Source organism: Phacochoerus africanus, chromosome 5 (genome assembly GCF_016906955.1).
Source record: "Phacochoerus africanus isolate WHEZ1 chromosome 5, ROS_Pafr_v1, whole genome shotgun sequence".
Lineage (NCBI taxonomy): Eukaryota > Metazoa > Chordata > Mammalia > Artiodactyla > Suidae > Phacochoerus > Phacochoerus africanus.
The window spans coordinates 97,402,537-97,430,334 of record NC_062548.1 but is presented as its reverse complement, the minus strand read 5'-3'; the positions used below and the strand labels follow the sequence as shown (position 1 = coordinate 97,430,334).

General features: G+C 45.5%; 1 pseudogene; it reads right to left on the bottom strand.

Annotated features, from left to right (window-relative positions):
* Positions 1-460: 460 nt before the first annotated feature.
* The window catches only part of LOC125128474 (archaemetzincin-2-like), a 45,615-nt pseudogene continuing 18,277 nt past the window's right edge, over positions 461-27,798 (bottom strand).

The following is a 27,798-nucleotide window of genomic DNA, read 5'->3' as shown; positions in this document are numbered from 1 at the left end:
GTGGTGTAGGTCGCAGACGCGGCTTGGATTCCACGTTGCTGTGGCTCTGGTATAGGCTGGTGGCTACAGCTCCGATTCGACCCCTAGCCTGGGAACCTCCATATGCCTCCATAGCAGCCCTAGAAAAGCCAAAAAGACAAAAAATAAAAATAAACCGCACCTCTAGTGAGGGAAGCTTAGAGCACTTTGCTCATAACTTCATTTAATTCTGTCAAAGAAAAGCCAGAGCTGGACAGTAGTTAGGGCAGTAAAAACAGATTGTTATTCAGGACTGTTGCAGTAGGGAAAAGAAACCTCAGGCTAAAACGAGGCTCAATTGTGAGTGCAGCAGAGGTAAGCAGGAATTTATAGCCAAGAAACAGGGGGCTGGGAGGTCAGTGGAAAATTCCTAAGAGGAAACATCAGGGTGACGGGGGAGTCTGGCTAAACTGACTTAAAAGTACTCCTGCTGAAGGGTGGCTCAGCCGTCATCTGGGAGCTGGGGGAGGATGAGGATGCCAATCAGATCTTGAGGGTGATCAGATATGGGGGTTAGGGGTTCTGATTAAACTGACTTGGCAGAGTTCTTGCTAACATTGGATTGGACAAGGAAGGGCCCCAGTGGGCCTATCAGAAGGTTCAGGAGCTTGACTCAAGTTTGGTTGTGGAAAGGCTCTTTCTCAGGTGTCACCCTAATCCAACGAGGTCAATGCCATGATCTTTCCTGTACACACGAGGAAACCGAGGCATAGAGAGGTCTCATAACTTGGTGGAGGTCACCCACTGGTGGAATAGCATTCCAACCCAGACAGACTCCGAAGCCCACCTTTCCTAACCACTTGGCCACACTGCCTCCTAACCAGCCCCCTACTGCAGTGGAACTGTGAACTCTGTCCCTCCCCCAAGGATAGTAAGAACCCCTGCCTGGGGCAACCCTAGCTCACACGTGGGCTCACATTGTCCTTTCTGTGTCCTGTGCCCTCTCCCCAACCAGGCTGAGTAGCCCTGTGTAGCTTTGCTGAATAATACTATACCCAGCATTTCTGGAGGGCGCTATACTTTCTCCGTGTCCTTTCCTCTGTACAGTCTAATTTAATTGACACCGTTGTCCCCACATGTAGGCAGGAATCACTGCCACCATTTGTAGATGAAGAGACTGACACTCACAGAAGCCAGGTGGCCTGCCTGGGTCACACATCATCCCATAAGGGACCACATGCTGCCCTGGAACACGCAGTGTTTTGTCTTGTTTTCGTTTTTTTCTTTTCACCTCACTGTGCTCCCTCATCTGGTTAACAGTTTTTTAAAAACAGTACCAATCTCTTCAACAAAGAGCCCACTCTCTAATTTTCTTTCCACTTCGAACGCACAGGCCCCATCTGCAGACAACCTTGAGCTGGAAATAGCACCGTATCAGCCCGATTTCCTGGGGCTTCAGGGCAGGGTCCTTGGGAGTCAGGATTCGCATGAAGCGCTAATCTTGAGTTGGTCCTTCCTGAAAAGGACTCTGGTTGGGATAATTGTTGCACCTCTGTCCCCAAGGCCACTTTTATATAAGTGCAGAGCCTGAAGGCCCAGCTCTCACTATTCTGACTAACACGGCTCCTTGCAAAGAAAGAAAGACGGCCTTTGATTAGTTTCTGCTCCAACTCGGAGAAAAGCCAGTCCAATAAAAAAACGCTTCAGTTGAGGGAGACGTGGATGCGACAGAGCAGCGGTCTCTGATCCTGATTGACTTTTGCTTTTCAATTTCTCTTTTATTTAATAACTTCTTCCTCTGAAATGACTGATGTCGCTGTCCTGTATCTTGGGACTTTCCCAGGAAGTACATGCAAGGCTTGGAGCGAAGGGCAGCTGGCCAAGGTGTGCTGTCCTTTCCCATAAAACCTGAATTGAGAGTTTCCTGGGCACTCAGGGCATGCCTCAGGCCCATCTTGATGCCAGAGGAAGCCAAGACATGGTTCCTCTCCTGGAGGAGCTCACAGGTCTGTGGAAGAAGGGAGAACTAATGCACAAGAAGTCGTGCAAGAAAAACAACTGCCTGGGGCTCCAGTGTAAGCCATGTGTCAGATCCTGGAGAAAGAGCAGTGAATGGACAGATAATAATTCCTGCCATCCTGGAAGTTCCCGTCGTGGCTCAGTGGGTTAAGAACTCAATTAGTAACCATGAGAATATGGGTTCGATCCCTGGCCTCACTCAGTGGGTTAAGGATCTGGTGTTGGTGTGAGCTGTGGTGTAGTTTTCAGACATGGCCCAAATCCTATGTTGCTGTGGCTGTGGCATAGGCTGGCAGCTGCAGCTTCAATTGGACCCCTAGCCTGGGAACTTCCATATGCTATAGGTGTGGCCCTTAAAAAAAAGAAGAAAAAAAATTTCTTGCCATTCTTTGTAGGAAGAGACATGATAAGCAAACTATAGAGTCAATTAGAAAGTAGTGAGTGTCATGAGGAGGGGGGAATCAAGCAAGGGTGGTACTTTTAAATGGGATGCTTGGGTCAAGGTCAAAGGGAGGTGAGGGAGCTAGCTCTGAAGACATCCAAGGAAGGTGTTCTGGAAAAAGGGAGTGGAGCGAGGGAAGGCTCTGAGCCAGGGGTGGCCTGGAATTCCTGAGAAACTGCAAAGGTTAGAGAGTAGGCTCTTTCTTGGCCAGGGGCTATGAGAGGGGAAGGGTCCTTTTTAAAAGGAGTTGCTCTGGGCAACAGTACAGGCAAACATCTCTCCCATTTCAGTTCTCTGTGTGGTTCCAGGGTAGCTAGAAGGATGGTGTTGGGGGAGGAGGGGGAGGTGGCAGGTGAGCAGAGGTGAGGAGTAAGGAGGGGGGCAAATCACATGGCTCCTCAGGGGACACCAGTGAAAGATTAGGTGCAGAGCAGAGATGTGATCAGATGTTAATTCTAAAGGGGTTACTCTGGACTAAGAATAGTCTTGTTGTGGAGTTCCCATCATGGCTCAGTGGTTAACGAATCCGAGCTTGCGGGTTCAATCCCTGCCTTTGCTCAGTGGGTTAATGATCCGGCGTTGCTGTGACTGTGGCGTAGGTTGCAGACGCAGCTCGGATCCCGTGTTGCTGTGGCTGTGGTGTAGGCCGGGATTGGACCCCTAGCCTGGGAACCTCCATATGCCGCGGGAGCGGCCCAAAAAATGGCAAAAAGACCAAAAAAAAAAAAAAAGAATAGTCTTGTTGTTCTGGGATTATAAAACCAAAAAAAAAAAAAAAGAATATTCTTGTTGGAGTTCCTGTCTTGGCGCAGCGGAAATGAATATGGCTAGGAACTATGAGGTTGCGGGTTCGATCCCTGGCCTTGCCCAGTGGGTTAAGGGTCTGGCATTGCCATGAGCTGTGGTGTAGGTCACAGACGCGGCTCAGATCTGGTGTGCTGTGGCTCTGGCGTAGGCCAGAAGCAACAGCTCTGATTCGACCCCTAGCCTGGGCACCTCCATATGCTGAGGGTGTGGCCCTAAAAGGACAAAAGACTGAAAAAAAAAGAATAGTCTTGTAAGGGGGAGTTCCTGGTGGGTTAGTGGTTAGGATTCAGCACTCTTACCTCTGTGGCCCAGGTTCAATCTCTGGTCTGGGAACTGAGATTCCACAACAAGCTTCTGTATCCTGAAGCCCCACCACCCCCCAGGAAAAAAACCTGTAAGGACCAAGGGTTGAGCAGGGGAAGGAGTTAGTTAGTACAATAGAGTTGATGCACATATGCTTAGTGTTTCCAGTTTCCAAAGTGGCTGCGCTTTTTGCATTTGTATGAGTTCGCTTGTTGACACTTGGTATCATCAGCCTTGAATCTTAGCCATCCGAGGGAGTGTATAGAAGTATCGCATCGTGATTTTAATTTTTATTTCCTGGATGGCTAATGATGTTGGGCACCTCTTCATGTGTTGGCAGCACGAAGTTGACCCTGGTTCGGAGCAGGGTGGTGGCAGTAGAGATGCTGAGAAGGGTCTGACTCTGGATATGAGAGATCTGGAAAGAGGAGTGGGGTGATGTGGGCTCTGTGCCTGGCATCCTTCCTTCCTGGGTCCTGAGGGAGAAGGACCCATATCCAGACAAATTGGATCTCCAGAATTGTCCCCAGTGTCCCTCCTCTCCTCCTTCTGAGGTTACAGAGCCCTGATTTGGGCTGAGCACATGGCTATCTAGAATGCACTTCCCAGCCCCTCTTGCAGCCGGATGACTATGTTCTGGCCAATGAGATGGGAACAAAGGCGTTGAGGGCAGCTCCCAAGCCTTCTGTAAAGGACAGCTGGCACACACTCTCCACCCTTTGGTCAACTCCTCTCTCCTTGGCCTTTTCCTTGGAATATGAAGACCACTATAGACTCTACTGGTAAGATGGTAGATGCCAGAGCTAGAAGGGCCCTGAGCCCCAGGCACAGGGGATGCTCTGTCAGCCCTGGACCACCACCTCCCGACTTCTTGGATGAGAGCATGGGGGAAATACATTTCTACTTGGTTTCAACCACCATTATGTTGGTGGTGGTGATGCTTTCAGTGAACTTAATCTGAACCCACATGACAGGCAACCAACAGCATCTGCTGTCAAGAGCTTGTTGGAGGAAGGAGTACATACACTGAGCCCTCAGATAAGATGGTGGGATTTAGAGAATCAGAGGGCTGGGTGGTGAGCACTCTAGCCTGAGGCGGGGTGAGAGGTGAGCCTGGCTTGGGGGTGAGACTACAGGGGTCTCAGCAGACACAGAAGGCTTGGATCACCCCACTGAGACGGGGCTGGTGCTTCTAAGTCAGAAGAATCAGCCCTGTTTTGATGGCCCCAAGAGAAAGTCTACCCCCGTGTTTAGCTTCAATTCATAACATTGCTGTTCACACCCCCTTCCCTTATTCACAGGGGGTAAGCCTGGCTTTCTGGTTGCAAAGCTGAGCCTCTCTGTCCCCTTTGACATGATTAAATGCTCCTCCATCTCTCCACACAGCCAGGCCAGCAGAGCTCAGTCCTAAGCATCTGGTTCTCAAAATATGTTATTTTTATCCTCAAGTCCAATTCTCAGACCAGACGGAGTGAGCTGGCCAGGACAGGAAGCCGTCTCCTCCCTTAGCAGCTGCCAGGCCTGGCCTGCCGGGCTCTCACTCGTAGGACAGTTTCATCCTTCTCCGAGCCACTGCCCAGACTCTTTTCTCTCCCCAAGGAGTGTGGCACCAAGCACGAGGCCCCTCTGGCAGCTGGGCCAGGCTGGACATGTGGCAGAGCTGCCCAGAGGGCCCCTTCTGCCTTCCCTTCCTCCTGTCCCCGAGAATTTTCCCTGATGTCAGTTATCTGAGATGCAGGACCATACACCCTAGAATGTCCAGTCCCAGAGCCCAGAGAACGTCTTTGTTTTCTGAGACGCCCAGGCTCCCGAGGCCAGTGGCTGAGGATTTTCTGCATACAGAAGTGCAAAGCCAAAAAAGTGTTCTTATTTTCATGCGAACACCATCACCAAGGCTATGCCAGCATCACACAGAGCCTTGTAGGTATTTGCCTGGGAAGAAGGAGGCAGGGCTTTTCACTCAAGGTCAATTGAGGTGCCTTGGACACTGGCCAAGAGCACCTGGGTGCTCATTCCGTTCCCTGGGAAGCTGGCAAGAGGCAGACAGGGAGCAAGGAAGGAAGGGGAGGTGAGAGGCACTGACCACCCCCACCCCACCGGGGTCTGTGAGTTCCCGGGGTGAGCGTGGTTCCCAGCCTTTCTTCCACCAAGGACAGCTCTAGAAGGCAAATTGGATTTTTTTTTTTTTTGTAATAATCAATTTGCTTCTGGAGTTCCCGTCATGGCACAGTGGGAACGAATCTGACTAGGAACCATGAAGTCGCAGGTTCGATCCTTGACCTTGCTCAGTGGGTTAAGGACCCGGCGTTGCCATGAGCTGTGGTGTAGGTCGCAGACACGGCTCAGATCTGCCATTGCTGTGGCCGTGCTGTAGGCTGGCAGCTGTAGCCCCGATTAGACCCCTAGCCCGAGAACCTCCATAGTGCAGGTGTGGCCCTAAAAAGACAAAAAAAAAAAAAAAAAGATCAATTTGCTTCCAAGTTTTGATTACCTGGAAGTCAGTCTAGTGTTCAGTCCAAGCTTCAGGTAAGTATGAGGTGAGCAAGATTGTCACACAGATGATGTAATTCCAGCAGAAAACGAAGAAACGGGCTGCACTTAGCAGTACAACCTGGTCTCAGGGACTTTTAAGCTTTTGCTTTGGCCTTTTGAAATATTGTAAATGGCCCAGTAACACCCCCCACCCCATTCCCACCCTGACTCTTACCCAGGGCCCAGCTCGAGAACCACTGCCAAACCCAAGAAATGCCTCTTGGGCTGCAGTTTTTGGAGCAGGTGTTTCAGGCCCTGCTAGGGTCCCCCCATCCATCTTCAGTGCTTCAGGGCAAGTCCCAACCTGGTGTGTCACATTCCTAGAAATTCCAGCAAAGTTCTTTGTATGTCCAGGGATGCTGATCATGGGGAAAGTGTGTATCCGTGTAGCAGAGGGTGGGGAGAGGGATTTGGGTTTCTCGAGGAAGCTGATTTTATGACTGACTAAATCCAAGAAAATGTGGACAATCCTAGTGCTGATGTGCAACACTCCTCAAGACCCTCTTGACACCTTCATTTTACCCAAGGGGCTGTTTTTATAGGAAGCGGAACAAAACAGGCATCTCAAGAATTTCTCCTTTAGTGAGAAGACTAAGGATGCTGGGGTTTCCAGTCCCTGCCCCTCCCTACTGTGTGACTTTGGGCACATGACTTAACTTCTCAGAGCCTCAGTTCCTTACCTAAAACAAAAACAAAAAAACCCCAGTTCAGTTAGGAAAATCAAATGAAAAAGTCACACTGAGCATTTAATGTCTCTGACACATAGTAAGCGCTCAAGCCATGTTAGCTGTGGCTGCAGTGTTCATCATATGTAATATTCTTTGCCTTTATCGCAACCCCCCCCCCATCCCACACCCATCTCCTTATGAGCAGTTGACTTGTGACTCCTGGGCCTGACTAGTAGCTCCCTCCACATGGAGATAGTGCTTTCCCCCCTGGAGCAAGGGCTCCTGGAGGGCTGAGGGGAGGTCTTCTCCTCTGAACCGTCCACCCCTGTTCCTCCCAGGCCAGTCCCAGTGCCAGACTCCAACATGATGATGAAAGGTCCAGAAAGTGCCCCTATTGGAGAAAAAAATTTTTTTTTTCTTTCTACCCTTCTGAGTTCTTGCCTGAGATCTTTGTGGGGTTTGGGGGGTGGTTTTTTTTGTTTGTTCATTTTTGTTTGCTTTTAATTTTCTGCAATCTGATTTATTGATTGATTGATTGATTGATTATTTTGCTTTTTAGGGCCTCACTCGCAGCATATGGAGGTTCCCAGGCTAGGGGTCCAGTCGGAGCTATAGCTGCTGGCCTTCACCACAGCCACAGCCACGCAAGATCTGAGCCATGTCTGCCACCTACACCACAGATCACAGCAATGCCAGATCCTTAATCCACTGAGTGAGGCCAGGGATCGAACTTGCAACCTCACGGTTCCTGGTCGGATTTGTTTCCACTGCGCCACGAAGGGAACTCCCTTGGCTGAGATCTGTGTAATAAAAGACAAATTCACCAGAGAAAAACAGATGTTTATGAACATGGATACCTCATGTATACATGGGAGATACCGAGGCTGCCCGTCCCACAAGGTAGCTTAGAATTCAGGGTTATACACCATCTTAGGAGGGAAAGGGGATATGGGCCTCTTAGGGGAGAGTAAATTTTTAGGGAAGATGAGTGGGCCTTCAAAAGAATAAATGAAAGGTATGGTGTTTGGTGACCAAGTCTGTCTGGATGTGGTCAACTTGTAGTTTCTTCTCCTATGATGGTTGATGAAATTCCCTGGGAGGGAATTTATGACAATTGAGTTGCTTCTGGAAGATCTGTCTTTAGGTCACTAAGGGGAATTCACCAAAATCTTCTCTCTGTCTTTGCTGATTTTCAAGTGCCTATAGCTCAAAATAATCGATATCCCAAACAGCATATTTGGGGGTAGCATAGTCAAAATAAGGATTATTTTGGGCGGAAAGCATTTGAGAATTAACTGATTCTGGAAGCTGTTTTTTTTTTTGTTTGTTTGTTTGTTTGTTTTTCCCCCCCGAACTGCCCTTATTTCCTAAAAGCACAGTCCGTCAAAGAATTCCACTGTTCCAAATCCCCTTCCCAGGAGTTTCTCAATAGGGAAGATCCGCTCTTTTTACTAAACACAAGAAGTCAGCACAAGCCAGCACCTGGATAAGAAGTCACCTAAACAGGAGTTCCCATCGTGGCTCAGTGGAAATGAATCTGACTAGGGTCCATGAGGACGCAGGTTCGATCCCTGACCTTGCTCAGTGGGTTAAGGATCAGGCATTGCCGAGAGCTGAAGTCAAAGACACGGCTTGGATCTGGCATTGTTGTGGCTGTGGTGTGGGCTGGTGGCTAAAGCTCCGATTTGACCCCTAGCCTGGGAACCTTCATACGCTGCAGGTACAGCCCTAAAAAGAAGAAAAAAAAAAAAAAGAAGAAGAAATCACCTAAACAGACATTGTCACAAAACTTTCATCTTTCCCATTTATTTTCCTAACAGCCCATTTACTTTCCTTAGAAGTCATACGTTCTTGCAGTAGTTCCCATAAGCCCCTTCCCATCCCCATTAAGGTGGTAAATAAACCCCAGATTCTACCTACCTCCTGGGCCATTCTTTTCTATGAATTCCCTTACACAGGTAAGTGAACAAAAATCTCTTTTCTTTTGCTAGCCTGTCTTGTGTCCATTTAACTTACAGGCTCCCAATACTGAACTCCAGAGGGGAGAGGAAGAGCGTTTCCTCTCTAACCATGAAGACTCAGTGACTGACTGACTGACTGACCGATGGGCCAATATCTTATCTAAACAACATCAAAATTGTGAGGTTTTCCTCTAAGAATCATTACGACAGTTGGTGAGTTGCAGAAGGCATGCAGTCCCAAGAGAAGGCACCCAGGAACAAGGCAAGGGGTAGCATTGCCTTCCCATTTGGTGCTTTGTTTCCTGGGCTTGGAAATGCATTGCCTGTGCACCCAGAGGTGATCAGTTTCTACAGAACATCTCACAGTAGCCAAGTCCACGTAGATCACTGGATAAGACCAGCCCAGGGAGAGCCAAGAGGCTGCCAGGGCTTACTTGGTGAGTGATGAACCACGTTTGATGATCCTGGTGGCTGAGATCAGCATGTAGTCCAAGACACCACACAGCTCCAGGGGGCGCCATTCTCATAGAGTTCAAAGAGGGAGCCCCCCACCCCAACCCGAGAAGTTGCATAAGCCACAACCATTCCTGAATGACAATCATCAGGAGGTGTGTCTGTTACAAATTTCTGGGCACTTCCCTAAATTTAACAATTGAGCATCTCTGACACCTGGCCCAGCTTATCTGCATGTTTCATCAAGTCCCCAGGTGATTCTTAGGTGGCTCAGGGGAGTCAGAGCACCTCAGTTCCAGGGAAACACCTGCAGGAACACACTGCCAGTGGTTGCTTTTCAGGTTCATTCTCCACACACAGCTCTTCTGACCCGAGCTGATCTGTGGATTCTTTGGGGTGGGGGGTATTTCTTTTTCTTTTTTTTTTTTTCTTTTTAGGGCCACACCTGCCGCATATGGAAGTTCCCAGGATAGCGGTTAAATTGGAGCTGCAGCCACCGGTCTATGCCACAGCCATAGCAACTGGGGAATCCGAGCTGCATCTGCGACCTACACCACAGCTCATGGCCACGCCGGATCCTTAACTCACTTAGTAAGGCCAGGGATCGAACTTGCATCTTCAAGAATACTAGTCAGATTCATTTCTGCTGAGCCACAACAGGAACTCCCTGGATTCCTTCTTTAGATGGGTTAATTCTTTCGATTAGGGCATTTGGGAGAAACACAGAGCTATCTGAGCTCTATAACACTTGGTCTATCTCTGCTCTGATAAACATTGATTTTATAGTTTAGCCTCACAGGTCAATTTGATTGAGCCATCTCTGGAGAGGACAGTCTTTTTTTTTTTTTTTTTAATCCTTGTAGCTAGAAAAGGTGCCATTGTAAAGGTGCCCTGTGCTCTTCTGTCAGTTGAGTAGCTCAAGGCCTTGGATCACCCCCTGCAGACCCCCACTGCTCCCTGTTCCCAAGCAGTGATAGGGGGTTTGGTGCCCTTTCTCTGGGTGACAGTGTGTGCCAGTGCCTTTTGGGTTTTGTCTTTTTTGTTTTGCTAGACAGGAGTTCGCGCTGCCCCTATGCTTAGTGCTCTAAACCTAACTGCTGGTGAGGATGGAGTGAGCATAGTCGCATGGGGTGTCTGGGGAGGGTGGCTGTACTTCTGGGTTTGGGTTGGACCCTTCCATTTGTGGCCAGTGTGCTAAGGATACCGGACAGCACCCACTTTCCATTCTGCCATTGCAGCAGCCTCTTGGGAAGTAAAGGATCAAGATCCTTTCCCTTTAAGGATAAATTTTCTTTTTAATTTAATTTATTTTTTACTTGAAGTATAGTTGATTTACAATACTGTATTTATTTCTGCTGTACAGCAAAGTGACTCAGTTATATATATATATTCTTTTTTTTTTTTTTGGCTTTTATTTTTTTAGGGCCGCACCCACGGCATATGGAGGTTCCCAGGCTAGGGGTTGATTCAAAGCTATAGCTGCTGTCCTACGCCACAGCCACAGCAACACAGGATCCAAGCCGCAGCTCACAGCCACACTGGATCCTTAACCCACTGAGTGAGGCCAGGGATCGAACCTGCAGTCTCACGGATACCAGTCGGATTTGTTTCCATTGCGCCACAAATGGGAACTCCTGTATAAATATTTTTAATTAGGATTTCAAATTACTTCAGAAGTAGAGAGAACAGTAAAATGAACTCCCATATGCTCTTACTTATTCAACAGTTAACAAGATTTTGTCAGTTTCTTCATTCTCTTTCTTTTCTTTGCTGAAGTATTTTAAAAAGAAATTTCAGACCTCATGTTATTTTACTCCTACATATTTCAATGTGCATCTCAAAAAAAAAAAAAGCTCATTTTCTTATATAACCACAATGCCATTATTTCACCTGTATCAAAAGTAACAGTGAGGAGGGAGTCCCTGTCGTGGCTCAGCAGTAATGAACCTGACTAGTATCCATGAGGACATGGATTTGATCCCTAGCCTTGCTTAGTAGGTTAAAGATCCGGCATTGCCGTGAGCTGTGGTGTAGGTTGCAGATGTGGCTCGGATCCCGAGTTGCTGTGGCTGTGGTGCAAGCCGTCAGCTACTGCTCCGATAAAACCCCTAGCCTGGAAATTTCCATATGCTGTGGGTACAGCCCTAAAAAGTCCAAAAAAAAAAAAAAGTAACAGGGAATGGTGGCCTAGTGGTTAAAGACTTGATGTTGTCACTGGTATGGTGTGGCTTCCATATCAGGCACAGGAATTTCCATAGCCAAGGGTGCGGCCAAAAAAAAAAAAAAAAAAGTACCAGTGACTCCTTGGTAACATGTAATACCCAGTCTGTAATACAGTCTCTCAGATTGTCTTAAATACATATTTGTTTGTTTGTTTCACATTTGACCTGTTTTAATCAGGATCCAAATGAGATTTGCCTGGTAGATTTTGTTGTTCTGTGACCTAAGTTTGAAACACTGAGTTTAACCGCTGAGTTGTGAATAAATCTCAGCAGAACAGGGCAGGGCCAGAGGCCCAGTTCAGAGGCCGTTGCTGTGATCCAAGGGACAGATGGTGGGACTTGGGCCAGGATAACAGAAGAGAAAGAGGGACTGGTGGGTTCAGTGTATGTTTTGAAGGTAATGCCGGCAGCATTTGCTCATGGACTAGAGTGGAGGATGAGAGTCAAAGGATCACAGTTTTGACATCAAGATCACTTCAAAGTGAAAACATTTGAAATCTCATCTGCACTCCCCTTATCTAACTAAAGCAGAGCTTCCTGAAACAGCTGCCATTAACCCCACTCCACGGCAGTTTCCTAGGAATTCCAGGAAGAAGACCCATTCCCATTAGCTTAAAACACACGAACCAAGCCAATAGCACCTTCCACACTTTGCCAGTGAAGCCCTAAACCCTTCCCGTTTGGTACAGAAGCTTTCACCTCTGGGTATTGAGTGAGTTATCACTGAGTGACATAGAAATAAACTTGATCTTTTCTTCCGTTAATCTGTCTATTGTCAGTTAATCCAGAGGGCCCCCCCGCCCCCAGCCAGTCTCACACCTAAGTAGATAGAGGAAAAGGTTTTCCTTCCAAAAAGAGAAAAAATTCTGGATTTTTGTTTGAATGACTGGAGCAGTGAAGACGCCATTTCCTGCCATAGAGAAGAATGTGGGAGAAACAGGGTGTTTTTCTGGCTGGGGAAGGATTAGGAGTTTGGTTCTGGCCCTTGTTAAGTTTGAGATGTTTACTAGATATTTAAGTGGAGTTGGATATATACTTAGTATGTATACCAGAATCCAGAGGAGAGATCTGGGCTGAGGAAAAGAATGTGGGAGTTGCCAGCACCTGGTGGCTGCACCTCCAGGCATGAGTCTGGATGGAGTCACCCAAGGGGATGGAGGTGGTTTGAGATCAGAGCGATTGAGTCCTGTCCCACTCCATTGTTGAGACCAGGGGTCAGCAAACATTTTTCCTAAAGAGCTAAACAATCAGTACTTTCAGCTTGGCAGGCCATTCGTCTATTCAACTCTGCCACCAAAGCTGCCATTGATAACATGGAAATGGATGGCTTTTTTTTCTGATAAAATTTATTTACAAAAACAGAAGGGCCAGGAGCTTCCACCGTGTCTCATTGGTAATGAATCCAACTAGTAACCATGAGGATGCAGGTTTGATCCCTGGCCTCCGTCAGTGGGTAAAAGATCCGACATTGCCATGAGTTGTGGTGTAGGTGGAAGATGTGGCTTGGATCCCGAGTTTCTGTGGCTGTGCTGTAGGCTAGGGCTATAGCTCTGATTTGACCCCCTAGCCTGGGAACTTCTGTATGCTGCGGGTGCAACCCTAAAAAGACAAAAAAACAAAACCCCCCAAAAAACCTGGGGAGTTCCTGTCATGGCTCAGGGGTTAACAAACCCAACTAGCATCCATGAGGACATGGGTTGGATCGATGGCCCAGCTCAGTGGGTTAAGGATCAGGCATTGTCATGAGCTGTGGTGTAGGTCGCAGATGCAGCTCAGATACCATCATTGCTCTGGCTGTGGTGTAGGCCGGCAGCTGCAGCTCCAATTGGACCCCGAGCCCAGGAACCTCCATATGATGTGGGTTCAGCCCTATAAAGACTAAATAAATAAATAAATTACTGGATGGAGTTCCCTTGTAGCTCAGCAGGTTAAGGATCTGGCTTTGTCACCTGTGGCTCTGGTTCCATCCCTGGCCCGGGAACTTTCACATGCCATGGGTGCAGCCAAAATAGTAAGTAAGTGAGCAAGTAAATACATAAACAAATTAGTGGAAGGGGAGTATAGGATCAAAAGAGAAAAAAAATTTTAGAGGAGAAAAATTATATTTGTATGTTTTGGCAGATGATCCAGTAGAGAAGGAAAAAATGATGGTGGGGTGGACAGAAGGGATAATTGTCATGTTCTTGGATGGGGGAGAGGAACTGGTCTCATGCACATGTTGGGGTGGGGAGATTGACCTTAGGGAAGCAGAGATCATTCATGCATAGTTAACAGACAGGAAGGCAGAGTTTACGGCACTGATGCAAGGAGGTGGGTAAATGGTTTGTAGAAGGTTTTGCTTCAATTTTCTCAGTGAAATGGAAAAGTTCCATGTTCGTGTATGTTCATGCACGCGAACATCAGGAGTCCAGTTTACAGTAGCCTCTGCCTACTTAGAAGAGTCTGACACTGAGCAGAGAGGCCCAGGAAGTAAATGCCTGCAGAGGGACTCCAGGGCTTCAGCAACAGCAGACAGAGACCAAGCAGGATGACCTGCTTTAGCTGTGACCACGTGTAGGAGGGACAGTAGCCAAGCAACCCTCTTTATGAGGATTGACCCTGGGACTGAGTAAACTGAAATTCATCACTGAAGTGTGGGGACCTATGGAAGGGCTTTGAGACACCAATTTGAATGTAAAAGAGAAATAGCTTTATTTTGTTTCTCAGTGATGAAGTAGGAGATCTTGGTTATACTTATCTCCGTATTCTCTGGATGTTTTGAAGATTAAGTGAGCGGGAGTTCCCATCATGGCTCGGCGGAAACAATCTGACTAGCATCCATGAGGACGCAGGTTCAATCCCTGGCTTCGCTCAGTGGGTTAAGGATCTGGCATTGCCGTGAGCTGTGGTGTAGGTCGCAGACACGGCTCAGATCTGGCGTGGCTGTAGCTGTCACCAGCAGCTATAGCACCAATTTGACCCCTAGTCTGGAAACTTCCAAACACTGCAGGTGTGGCCCTAAAAAGACAAAAAACAAACAAACAAATAAGCAAAAAAGCGTCTTTTTCCTCTACCCTTCTAAGTTTTCCAGTGGGATCCCTGTAACAAAAGATAGATTAACAAGAGAAAAGCACACATGTTTATTTAATATGTTTTACATGACAGGGGAGATTTCAAATGGAAATGAAGACACAAAAAAGAGGTTAAACCTTAATATGGGGGTGGGACATGCCCCCAGCATGCAGGAATTCCTGGGCCAGGGATCAAACCTGCACCAAAGCAGTGACAATGCCAAGTCCTTAAGCTGTTGAGCCACGAGGGAACTCCAAAATCTTTGTATTTTTATACTAGGTTTGATGAAGCATGGAGTCACAGGGAAATGTTATAGGACAAAAAAAGAGTATGAACTAAGTGTAGCAAACTTAGGGGAACAGCATGGCCTGTTCAGATTTTTCTCAGAGTCCCTCTGTCTTTGGAGATAAGGATGCTCCTTTCCTAAGGGACACCTCTCACATGGGGGTTCTATCAGGGCAGGTTGGAGAGTCCTTCCTATACCCACCACTCCCCAAATTCCTCTACCTTGAAATACTCAGTAAGCCACATCTCAGACAAAATTCTCTCATGGCTCATCCTAGCCAGAAACATGCACAGGAAGGAGTCCCTGGAAACATAGGTCAGCCTAGCCACATTGCCACACTGTGAGCCACCAGAGGCCCCTGCCCTTCCTTCCCTCTCTCCCCTCACAGGTGTCCACCTGCCTCCTCATATGAAGGCTCTCCCTGTGTCTTTGTGCTCCCTCTCCCTTTATATGTTAATAAACCTGGTGAAAAACAAGAACTACCAAACAAAATGGGTCATGGACAGGCAAGCCAACAAGTGACATCACTACAGGCCCACAGAATCCATCAATTTACAGGTATAGTTAGATATCTAAGTATGAGTTGTTGAAATATATTATCATCCAGAATGTTCCCCACCATGACCCTAAGAGTATCAGGAGATATTTGTCAAACATCTTGCTGGCAAATATATATATTTGTATTTTCAACATTCCCTTTACTAAGCATCTAGTAATGTAATAAGAGTAGAAATTAAAAAGAAAATAAGGGAGTTCCCGTCGTGGTGCAGTGGTTAACGAATCCGACTAGGAACCATGAGGTTGCGGGTTCGGTCCCTGCCCTTGCTCAGTGGGTTAACCATCTGGCATTGCCGTGAGCTGTGGTGTAGGTTGCAGACGCAGCTCGGATCCTGCGTTGCTGTGTCTCTGGCATAGGCCGGTGGCTACAGCTCTGATTAGACCCCTAGCCTGGGAACCTCCATATGCCGCAAGAGCGGCCCAAAGAAATAGCAAAAAAGACAAGAAAAAAAATAAGAAGAATAGTGTAATAAATACCTATTCACCCTACAGGGAACTTGTCTCCTTCACAAATTCCCAGCACCTAGAACACGGCTTGGCACAGGGTAGGCCCTCCAGAAATCTACATGGAAGCATGTATTTTGGAGGTATCAGTCAACCTCCCCCACCCCAGCTTTGTTGAGATATAATTGACATATAACATTGTATAAATTTAAGGTGTACAACAGGATGATTTGATACATGTAGGGAAGGAACAATTTTCTTCCACCCTACAAAGGTTATTTTGGATGGTCTAATGATCATTATGACAGATTAACAGGAGAAATTTTAATTACATTTGCACAGGAACCCCACATATATGAGAAGTTCAGAGAGACAAAGGTAAAATGAGGTATAAATGCCATCCTGCCTAAAGAATGGGATAGAGGCCTGGGGCTTCCAAGGACAAAAGTCATGTTCACAGGATGACAGGAAGAAGAGCAGACCTTTGTAATTAGACGTTAGCCCTGATATATAGATGGGTTGCTCAGAGAAAATTTATCTCTGGTAATAACTATGTTCTGGGAAAAATCCCAATTTAAATTCTTCTAGGTAGTTAGAGGAGGACTGTAGTTTCTCTTAAACCTTCAGGGTCTCAATTGTCTTTAACTCAAAACAATCCTCATGCACTGATGGCATTTGGGGAACGCTCATTCTGAACCCCTTCATACACATACATATTGCAAAATGATTACCACAGTAGGGTTAGTTATTAGCTCCACATATTACTGAACCAAACTAGGGTCCATTTGCCCACTACAAAGCAAAGGCAATTTATAGAAACCAGTTTGTGGTGAAGGAAAGTACAGTGTTTATTGCAGGCACCAAGCAAGGAGAATGGGCAGTTCATGTTCAAAAGGCCCAAACTCCCCAGTGGCTTTCAGGTAAGGATTTTTAAGGCAATGTTGGGGGTGTACACGATTTTCTTCTGATTAGTTGGTAGTAAGGTAACAGGATGGTGTTTCAAGGACCTTTTTGTTTGTTTTTTATTTTCTAGGGCCACAACTGTGGCATATGGAGGTTCCCAGGCTAGGGGTGGAATCGGATCTGTAGCCATCAGCCTAAGCCACGGCCACAGCAATGTCAGATCCAAGCCCAGTCTGTGACCTACACCACAGCTCATGGCAATGCCGGATCCTTAACCCACTGAGCTAGGCCAGGGACCAAACCTGCACCCTCATGGTTGCTAGTTGGATCTGTTTCCACTGAGCCACAACAGGAACTCCTGTTTCAAGAATCTCAGTCATCAAACTTCTGGCTTCAATCAATCAGAGGTCTACATACTTGCTGTCAGCATGTAGTCATCCTCCTCCACCTGGGTACGGGTCTTAGTTTCTGCAGAACAACTCAAAGACACATCAGATTGTTATGTACACTCCTTGAGCAGAAACAAGGATTCTATTTTATCACTGGGCTACTATTACTTTTCTTGCTTACTTGCTTTCCCTTTGTTTCTGCATTCTCTCACCTCCCTAATGAGTAACTGCTTGTGCCTGCTCTTTGGAACTCAGGGGAGGCCTAGGAGGATAAATCCCTTTCTATAAACAAGAAACAGGGGACAGGGTCTCCCATAGGGGCTTGCTCAGTTTCACATATAAATATGTTTTAAATGAATGAATTACATTTATATTTGCAGAGTTTCCTTCCTGGTGAGGATTGCGTGTTCCATCATGGCATTGTTAAGAACATAAAGTTTATTTTTAAGAAAAACCTTAGAGGAGTTCCCAAAGTGGCACAATGAGTTAAGAATCTGACTGCAATGGCTCAGGTCAGTGCAGAGGTGAATTTGATCCCTGGCCCAGCGCAGTGGGTTAAAGGATCCAGTGTTACTGCACCTGCAGCATAGGTTGCAGCTGTGACTGGGGCTCAGGCCCTGGTCCAGGAACTTCCATTAGCCATGGATGTGGCCAGAAGGAAGGAAGGGAAAGAAAAGGAAAGGAGAAAAGAAAATGAAAAAAGAAAAGAAAATTTCCTGTTGTGGCTTAGCAGGTTACGAATCCAACTAGTATCCATGAGGATGTGGGTTCGCTCCTTGGCCTCATTAAGTGGGTTAAGGATCCAGCATGGCCATAAAGGTTGCAGACACAGCTCGGATCTGGTGTGGCTCTGGCTGTGGTGTAGGCCAGTAGCTGCAGCTCCAATTCAACCCCTAGCCTGGGAACTTCCATGTGCCATGGGTGTGGCCATAAAAAGCAAAAAAAGAAAAGAAATGAGAGACCTTAGAGAGTTCCCTGGTGGCCTGATAGTTGGGCATCCTGCATTGTCACTGAGTCCTGCATTGTCACTGAGTCCTGCATTCAGGCAGCTTTGAGGGCTATGGCACAGGTGGGCAGACTTATCAGAGAACATCCAGGCACAGGCTTTAACTTCCACTCTGCCACCAGCAATCCCTGCACAAAAATCTAGGCTTTTTTAGTATGCAGGTCAAAACTCTTCTGGCCTCTGCCTATTATCAAGTTCCAAAGCTGCTTCCACATTTTTAGGTTATTCTTAAAGCCGTACCCCACTTCTTTCTACTAAAGCTTGGGCTGCCATAACAAAATATTATAGACCAGATGGCTCAAACAAACAGAAATTTATTTTCTCACAGTTCTGGAGGCTGGATGTCCCAGATCAAGGTGTCAGTCAATTCTGTTCTTGGTGAGGCCTCTCCTCCTGGCTTATAGACGGGTGCCTGCTCATTTATCTCACATGGCCTTTCCTCAGTGTGCGGCACAGAGACACAGTATGAGTCTCTCTTCCTCTAAGGCCACCAGTCCTATCAGATTAGGGCACCACCCTTATTTAACCCAAGTTACCTCCTAAGGACCTTTTCTCCAAGTAGAGACCCATGGAGGTTAGGGCTTCAACATACAAATTTTGAGGAAGCCGTAAGTCAGTCCATAGCATAGAGAATCCATAACAAAAATGTCAGTGGACTTTGGGGGTGACCTAGTTGCCAGGAACTCAGAAAGCCCCTTCATGGTTCTCCTCCCACAACCCCCCATCCCCACTCATATCTCTAAAGTATATCTCTGGCACTTTCCTTGTTTGCATGGCTCGTCTTGGCTCAGGAAACTGCCCAGAAACACAGACACAGGGACATGGAAGGAGCAGTTTGAGAACCGAGGCGGTCTCCTTCTGTATAAGCTGGATTGTGGGAAGCGGGCCTCTGGTGGCCCCATTCCACCAGCTTTAGCCCTGTATGCATTTGTGCATTTACTAGATCTTTATGTCAGCTGGGGTCTGGAGGACCCAAAGGTTCTAGAAGATACATTCTTAGGAGCTCACAGTCACATTATTTGCTACCAGCATTGTTGCCTGTGTAAGAAGAAGGCAGCAAGTGCTGAGGTGATAAGGCTTTTGTTTCTTGGACAAAGATTTAGGTTGGAGTTCCCTGGTGGCTCAGTGGGTTAAGGATCTGGCATTGTCACTGCTGTGGGTGGGCTCTCTGCTGTGGTGTAGGTTTGATCCCTGGCCCAGGAACCATGGCCAAAAAAAAAAGCAGAATTAGATGGCCAAGTCCAGAGATGGGAGGGACTTACAGCTCGATAACAGAACACTAGGATTTAGGAGACAGATTTTTAATTCAAAAATGGGTCATGAGCTTCAGTATGAAAGTAAAACCATAGAACTTAGACCTAAGGCCAGGCAAAGAATTCTTAGACTTGACACTAAAAGCATGATCTATAAAAGGAAAAATTGATAAATTGGACCCCTTTAAAATTCAAGTTTTTCTCTCTGAAAAGCCTGTTAAAAAGACAAGTTACAAAGAGAAAATATTTGCAAAGCACACATCAAACAAAGGGTTAGTATCATGAATATATAAAGAACTTTTTTTTTTTTTTTTTGCTTTTTAGGGCCAAACCTGCAGCATATGGAAGTTCCCAGGCTAGAGGGACAAATTGGAGCTATAGCCACCAGCCTACACCACAGCCACAGCAACATGGGATCCAAGCCTCGTCTGTAACCTACACCATAGCTCATGGCAACGCTGGATCTGGCATTGCCGTGAGCTGTGGTGTGGGTCACAGACGTGGCTCAGATCCCACGTGGCTGTGGCTGTGGCGAAGGCCCACAGCTACCAGCTCCGATTGGACCCCTAGCCTGGGAATCTCCATGTGCCACAGGTGCAGCCATAGAAAAGACACACACACACACAAAGAACAAAAAAAGAAAGTTTAATTCGTGTGCAAGGAGGTCTCATAGAATTAGGACCTAAGAAGTGGCCACAGCAGTCAGTTTTTATACATTTAAGACAAACAATAAAGTTGTGAGGAATTGAGGCCAAAGAAACTTAGGTTTGGGGGCTTAATTCCTGAAGAATCTAAACAGTGTGGGCTTAGGGTTAGTCAAGGAAAGTAAAAGGTCTGTCTACCCAGACTGTTGGAAGATGGAGGAAATGAAAAGCACCCACCAAACTGAGAAGGCATCTTGTGACCAAAACGAGAGTCAGACAGCTCCGTATAATCAATGGATCAATTTATTGCAGAGTGACTTGCTCACAGGGTGGGGTCGGCTGGATGATGATACAGAAGCACTCACAGCTGCACTCTGCATCTCCCAGGGGCCACTGGGACAAGTTTACAGTTAAGTTAGGGTGTGGGGGTTCATGCTTGGAAACAGGATGTGCATTCCTAAGTCAAGATTTATGAATGAGTAACTAGCCTCGTGGGTACCGGGAATACATGAGCAAAAGACTTCATCATTGTTTGAGGACTAACGGAGCATAGAGGCCACCTGGTTCTAATGATCACTAAACACATTCTTAACTACAAAGCCTTTGATGACAGAGAAGTGACTTACTGCATGGTACAGTCCTGGGCAGGGTCAGCAGAAGGACAGGAGGAACCATATGTGCCCAAGATGGCATCAATTATGCTAACAGCCATGCATGGGCTTCTTGGTCCCAAATTCCCTATACCCTTCTACCTCCAGGTACAGGGAGAGCACCCTTCATATGAGAGATATATTTCCTACTTTTAGGGAGACAGAGAAGAGGGTTAGTATCCTCTTGCTCTGGCCATTTTTTAAGTAACTATAACTCAAAATAATCAAGATGCCATTGAGGTACATTTAGGGTGGCCTAACCTGGGCCTTGGTAGAAGCAAAGCTTTCCCTGTCTCCCAGCCATGTAGACTTGAAGAGCCTGCGCCATCCTCCTGCTCTGAGCCTCCCCGTTGTCCCTCTGCCCCTCAGGGACCTCACATTGAATGTAACTGACCTAACCAGGGACCTAAAATAGCAGCAGCTCCAAGGAAGAGGCATACTCTGGGCAATGCCCTTGAAATCTTCCTTCCGCAGTGAGGCACCCTTTGTCCACAGGCAGATGGTCTCTCTAGGGCAGGTAGTCTGGATCAGGGCCAGGCCCTATGGCAGCTGCAGGCTGGCTGTCTCCTATGTGCGTATTTTGAGGGCACTGGGAAACTCACACACAGTTCTCCATCTCCCTGCTCCAGAAATACTACTATTTCAGGAAAATGGGGAGGGAGAGAAAGGTCATGGCCCAGGTCTCCAATGAGCCCCTGGGATGAGCCGCCCAGTGAGGGTCCTTGGCTTCATGCAGGAAATAAATCAAGAGTGAACCATTGTAAAGTGAAAGGTTTATGGAGAGAGATAGGCATTCCATAGGAGAATGCAGTCCATCTCAGGAGGTGAGAGGGGCCCAGAATATGGGGTGGTTAACGTTTATGGGCTGGGTAATTTCATAGGCTGATAAGTGGGAAGATTATTCCAACTCTTTGAGGAAAGGGGCGGGATTTCCAGGAATTGGGCCACAACCCACATCTTGGCCTTTTAGCATCAGCCTCAGAACTGTCACCGTGCCTGTGGAAGTATCTTTTGGCTAATGCATCATGAAGAGTGTGTGATGAGGGAGTTCCCATCATGGTGCAGTGGAAAAAAATCCAATTAGGAACCATGAGGTTGCAGGTTCGATCCCTGGCCTCGCTCAGTTGGTTAAGGATCCAGAGTTGCCATGAGCTGTGGTGTAAGTCACAGACACAGCTCAGATCTGGCGTGGCTGTGGCTGTGGTGAAGGCCTGCAGCTGCAGCTCTGATTAGATCCCTAGCCTGGGAACCTCCATATGTCTCAGGTGTGACAAAAAGACAAAAAAAAAAAAGTGTGTAATGAGTCTCAAACTCTACTGGAAGTCAAATCTTCTGCCATCTTGGGCCCAGAAGGTTCTAACCAGTTTTTGCCTTATCAACAGCTATGTCATACTTTTGTTTTGCACTGCCCCTTGCCCTCCTGTCTCACTCCTATCAGAACTTCTTTTGTGTTAAGTCCTCTCCAGGCAAGGCCTTAGTGCTGGGGAGGAGCAGAGATGGACATGACTCAGTCCCAGCCCCCTGGGCACCTCTTCCCTGAAGAACTGTAATAAAAGGCAATTTGTAACCCTTTTTGTTTGTTTGTATGTTTCTCTTCTTAATTTTAATATAGTAATGAAGTGATTGAACTTACAGGGCCATCAGGCTAAAACACACAATTATGGGAAGGGGTTAGCATACTTAAAAAACAGGGCAACCACAAGCCAAAACCAAATATTGCATTTGCAAAAAATGAAAAAAAAAATACACTCAAGCAGATAATAACAGGAGACCATCCAACCAAAAAAAAAAAAAAAGGAAAGGAAGAATGGAGAACCATAGAATCAACTGGAACATGAGGTTCAAATGGCAATAAATAATCATCTATCAATTATCACCTTAAATGTCAATGGGCTGAATGCCCCAATCAAAAGACACAGAGTGGCTGAGTGGATAAAAAGGCAAAAACCTTCAATATGCTGCCTACAAGAAACTCACCTTAGGACAAAAGATACATATAGATTGAAAGTGAAAGGGTGGGGAAAAATATTTCACGCCAATAGACATGACAGAAAAGCAGGAGTCGCAACGCTCATATCAGACAAAATAGACTTTAAAACCAAAGACATAAAGAAAGACAAAGAAGGACACTACTTGATGATTAAGGGATCCATCCAAGGAGAGGATGTTACTATCGTCAACATATATGCCCCAAATACAGGAGCACCCAGATACATACAACAAATATTAACAGACATAAAGGGAGATATTGATGAGAAGACAATCATAGTAGGAGACCTTAATACCCCCCTCACATCAATGGACAGATCCTCTAGACAGAAAACCAATAAAGCAACAGAGATCCTAAAGGAAACAATAGAAAACTTAGACTTCATTGATATCTTCAGGACACTACATCCAAAAAAAGCAGAATACACATTCTTCTCAAATGCTCATGGAACATTCTCAAGAATCGACCACATATTGGGACACAAAGCGAATCTCAATAAATTTAGGAGCGTAGAAATTATCTCAAGTATCTTCTCGGGCCACAATGCCATGAAATTAGAAATCAACCATGGGAAAAGGAAAGAGAAAAAACCTACTACATGGAGACTAAACAACATGCTACTAAAAAACCAATGGGTCCATGAGGAAATCAAGAAGGAAATTAAAAACTACCTTGAAACAAATGATAATGAAGACACAACCTCTCAAAATCTATGGGATGCTGTGAAAGCAGTGCTCAGAGGGAATTTATAGCAACACAGGCCTTTCTCAAAAAAGAAGAAAGATCCCAAATTGACAACTTAACCCTCCACCTAAATGAATTAGAAGAAGAAGAACAAAAAAGTCCTAAAGTCAGCAGAAGGAAGGAAATTATAAAGATCAAAGAAGAAATCAATAAAATAGAGACTCAAAAAACAATAGAGAAAATTAATAAAACCAAGAGCTGGTTCTTTGAAAAGGTAAACAAAATTGACAACCCCCTGGCCAGACTCACTAAAAAGAGGAGAGAAAGAACCCAAATAACCAAAATTATAAATGAAAAAGGAGAAATCACAATGGATACAGCAGAAATACAAAAAACCATAAGAGAATACTATGAACAACTATATGGCAAAAAGTTTGACAATCTGGAAGAAATGGACAATTTTCTAGAATCTTACAGCCTGCCAAAACTGAATCAAGTAGAAACAGACCAACTCAACAGACCAATCACTAGAAATGAAATTGAAGAGGTCATAAAATCACTCCCTACAAATAAAAGTCCAGGACCAGATGGCTTCACAGGTGAATTCTATCAAACATATAAAGAGGAATTGGTGCCCATCCTCCTTAAACTCTTTCAAAAGGTTGAAGAAGAAGGAATACTCCCAAAGACATTCTATGATGCCACCATCACCCTCATTCCAAAACCAGACAGAGATACCACCAAAAAAGAAAACTATCGGCAATATCATTGATGAATATAGATGCAAAAATTCTCAACAAAATCTTAGCCAACCGAATCCAACAACATATCAAAAAAATTATACACCATGACCAGGTTGGGTTCATCCCAGGTTCACAAGGATGGTTCAACATACGCAAATCAATCAGCATCATACACCACATCAACAAAAAAAAAGTCAAAATCATATGATCATCTCAATAGAGCAGAAAAAGCATTTGACAAAGTCCAACATCCATTCATGATCAAGACCCTCGCCAAAGTGGGTATAGAGGGAACATTCCTGAATATAATCAAAGCCATTTATGATAAACCCACAGCAAATATAATCCTCAATGGGGAAAAACTGAAAGCCTTCTCACTCCAATCTGGAACAAGACAGGGATGCCCACTCTCACCACTGCTCTTCAACATAGTTTTGGAAGTCCTAGCCACAGCAATTAGACAAGCCAAAGAAATAAAAGGCATCCATATAGGAAGAGAAGAGATCAAACTGTCACTGTATGCAGATGACATGATACTATACATAGAAAACCCTAAGGACTCAACCCCAAAACTCCTTGAACTGATTCATAAATTCAGCAAAGTAGCAGGATATAAGATTTACATTCAGAAGTCAGTTGCATTTCTGTATACCAGCAATGAAATATTAGAAAAGGAATACAAAAATATAATACCTTTTAAAATTGCACCTCACAAAATCAAATACCTTGGAATACACCTGACCAAGGAGGTAAAGGACCTATATGCTGAGAACTATAAAACTTTAATCAAAGAAATCAAAGATGTAAAGAAATGGAAAGATATTCCATGTTCCTGGATTGGGAAAATCAATATTGTAAAAATGGCCATACTACCCAAAGCAATCTACAGCTTCAATGCAATCCCTATCCAATTACCCATGACATTTTTCACAGAACTAGAACAAACAATCCAAACATTTATATGGAACCACAAAAGACCCAGAATCGCCAAAGCAATCCTGAGAAACAAAAACCAAGCAGGAGGCATAACTCTCCCAGACTTCAAGAAATACTACAAAGCCACAGTCATCAAAACAGTGTGGTACTGGTATCAAAACAGACAGACCAATGGAACACAATAGAGAATCTGGAAATAAACCCTGACACCTATGGTCAATTAATCTTTGACAAGGGAGGCAAGAACATCAAATGGGAAAAAGAAAGTCTATTCAGCAAGCATTGCTGGGAAACCTGGACAGCTGCATGCAAAGCAATGAAACTAGAACACACCCTCACACCATGCACAAAAATAAACTCCAAATGGCTGAAAGACTTAAATATACGACAGGACACCATCAAACTCCTAGAAGAAAACATAGGCAAAACACTCTCTGACATCAACATCATGAATACTTTCTCAGGTCAGTCTCCCAAAGCAATAGAAATTAGAGCAAAAATAAACCCATGGGACCTCATCAAACTGAAAAGCTTTTGCACAGCAAAGGAAACCAAAAAGAAAACCAAAAGACAACTTTCAGAATGGGAGAAAATAGTTTCAAATGATGCAACTGACAAGGGCTTCATCTCTAGAATATATAAACAACTTATACAACCCAACAGCAAAAAAGCCAATCAATCAATGGAAAAATGGGCAAAAGACCTGAATAGACATTTCTCCAAAGAAGATATACAGATGGCCAACAAACACATGAAAAAATGCTCAACATCGCTGGTTATAAGAGAAATGCAAATCAAAACTACCATGAGATATCACCTCACACCAGTCAGAATGGCCATCATTAATAAATCCACAAATAACAAGTGCTGGAGGGGGTGTGGAGAGAAGGGAACCCTCTTGCACTGTTGGTGGGAATGTAAACTGGTACAGCCATTATGGAGAACAGTTTGGAGATACCTTAGAAATCTATTCATAGAACTTCCATATGACCCCGCAATCCCACTCTTGGGCATCTATCCGGACAAAACTCTACTTAAAAGAGACACATGCACCCGCATGTTCATTGCAGCACTATTCACAATAGCCAAGACATGGAAACAACCCAAATGTCCATCGACAGATGATTGGATTCGGAAGAGGTGGTATATATACACAATGGAATACTACTCAGCCATAAAAAAGAATGACATAATGCCATTTGCAGCAACATGGATGGAACTAGAGAATCTCATACTGAGTGAAATGAGCCAGAAAGACAAAGACAAATACCATATGATATCACTTATAACTGGAATCTAATATCCAGCACAAATGAACATCTCCTCAGAAAAGAAAATCATGCACTTGGAGAAGAGACTTGTGGCTGCCTGATGGGAGGGGGAGGGAGTGGGAGGGATCGGAAGCTTGGGCTTATCAGACACAACTTAGAATAGATTTACCAGGAGATCCTGCTGAATAGCATTGAGAACTTTGTCTAGATACTCATGTTGCAACAGAAGAAAGGCTGGGGGAAAAATGTAATTGTAATGTATACATGTAAGGATAACCTGACCCCCTTGCTGTACAGTGGGAAAATTAAAAAAAAAAAATGCAATTTGTGATAAGTCACAGAAGAGGATCTCACTCTATAAATGTATTTCTTGTAGGGAGGTGCGCTGGCAAGTGTCCAGGCTGTGATGACCACTGTCTGAACTGTAGTCTAAGAACTGTGACCTCTGAGCTGGGGAGGTCAGATGAGTGGAGTTCCTGGCAGAAAGTGAACTTGAGCTTGCAGGTCAATGACGGGGCAGTGTTGAATATGCTTAGGGAGAAAGGGGGGCATTGGAGAAGGGAAATGGTCCAGAAGGTGTTCAACAGCCCGCTTCAAAACTTCAAGTCTTTCCAGTGTCAAAACCATTCTCAAAATAGGATTTAAAGAATTAGAAACAAGGGAGTTCCCATTGTGGCCCATTGTGTTCATGAGGATGCAATCCCTGGCCTCTCTCCGTGGGTTAAGGATCCAGCCCTGCTGTAAGCTATGGTGTAAATCACAGATGAGGCTGGGATCTGGCATGGCTGTGGCTGTAGTGTAGGCTGGAGGCTGCAGTTCTGATGCAACCCCTGGCCCAGGAACTTCCATATGCCACATGTGTGACCATAAAAAGGAAAGAAAAAAAAAGAATTAAAAAAAAAAAAGCTTCATTCAAATATAAAATGGTCATGTCAACTTTAAAAAAAAATGTACAACCTGAAAGTTGAGAGTTAAGTTTTATTTGGGGTGAAATCAGGACTTAAGCCTGGGAGACAGTATCTCAGGAATAGCCCAGTGAAACCCCTCCTAGGAGGTGGAGGCCAGAGGGCAAGCTAGGATGGCTATAAGAGTTTTGCAACAAAGGGAAGGTAGTAGGAACAAAAAGTTCACAGATAACCAGATTTACAGAAAACCAGTTTCTATGGGAAAATGTAAATGCCTGGGCTTACTGGAACCACTCCTTTGAAATGCACCTCAGCCGTGGGCCAGTCGTCTTTGTTTCTTTCCTGAATTCCCTGAGGCTCACTGGCCCAGCCTCAGAAGTGACTGTTCTTACAGATGACCATACATCTTGGTTTTGTCCACTAACTACAGCCCAGGAGGCAGTATTTCAGAGCCATCTGCCTCTGAGAGGAAAGAGGCAATATCAAGATCTAAGTCTTAAAGGTGAAGGGGGGGAGTTTCTCTCATGGCTCCGTGGTTAACCGAATCCAATTAGGAACGATGAGGTTTCGGGTTCGATCCCTGGCCTCACCCAGTGGGTTAAGGATCCGGCATTGCCGTGAGCTGTGGTGTAGGTTGCAGACGCGGCTCAGATCCTGCATTGCTGTGGCTCTGGCGTAGGCTGGCAGCTACAGCTCCGATTCGACCCCTAGCCTGGGAAC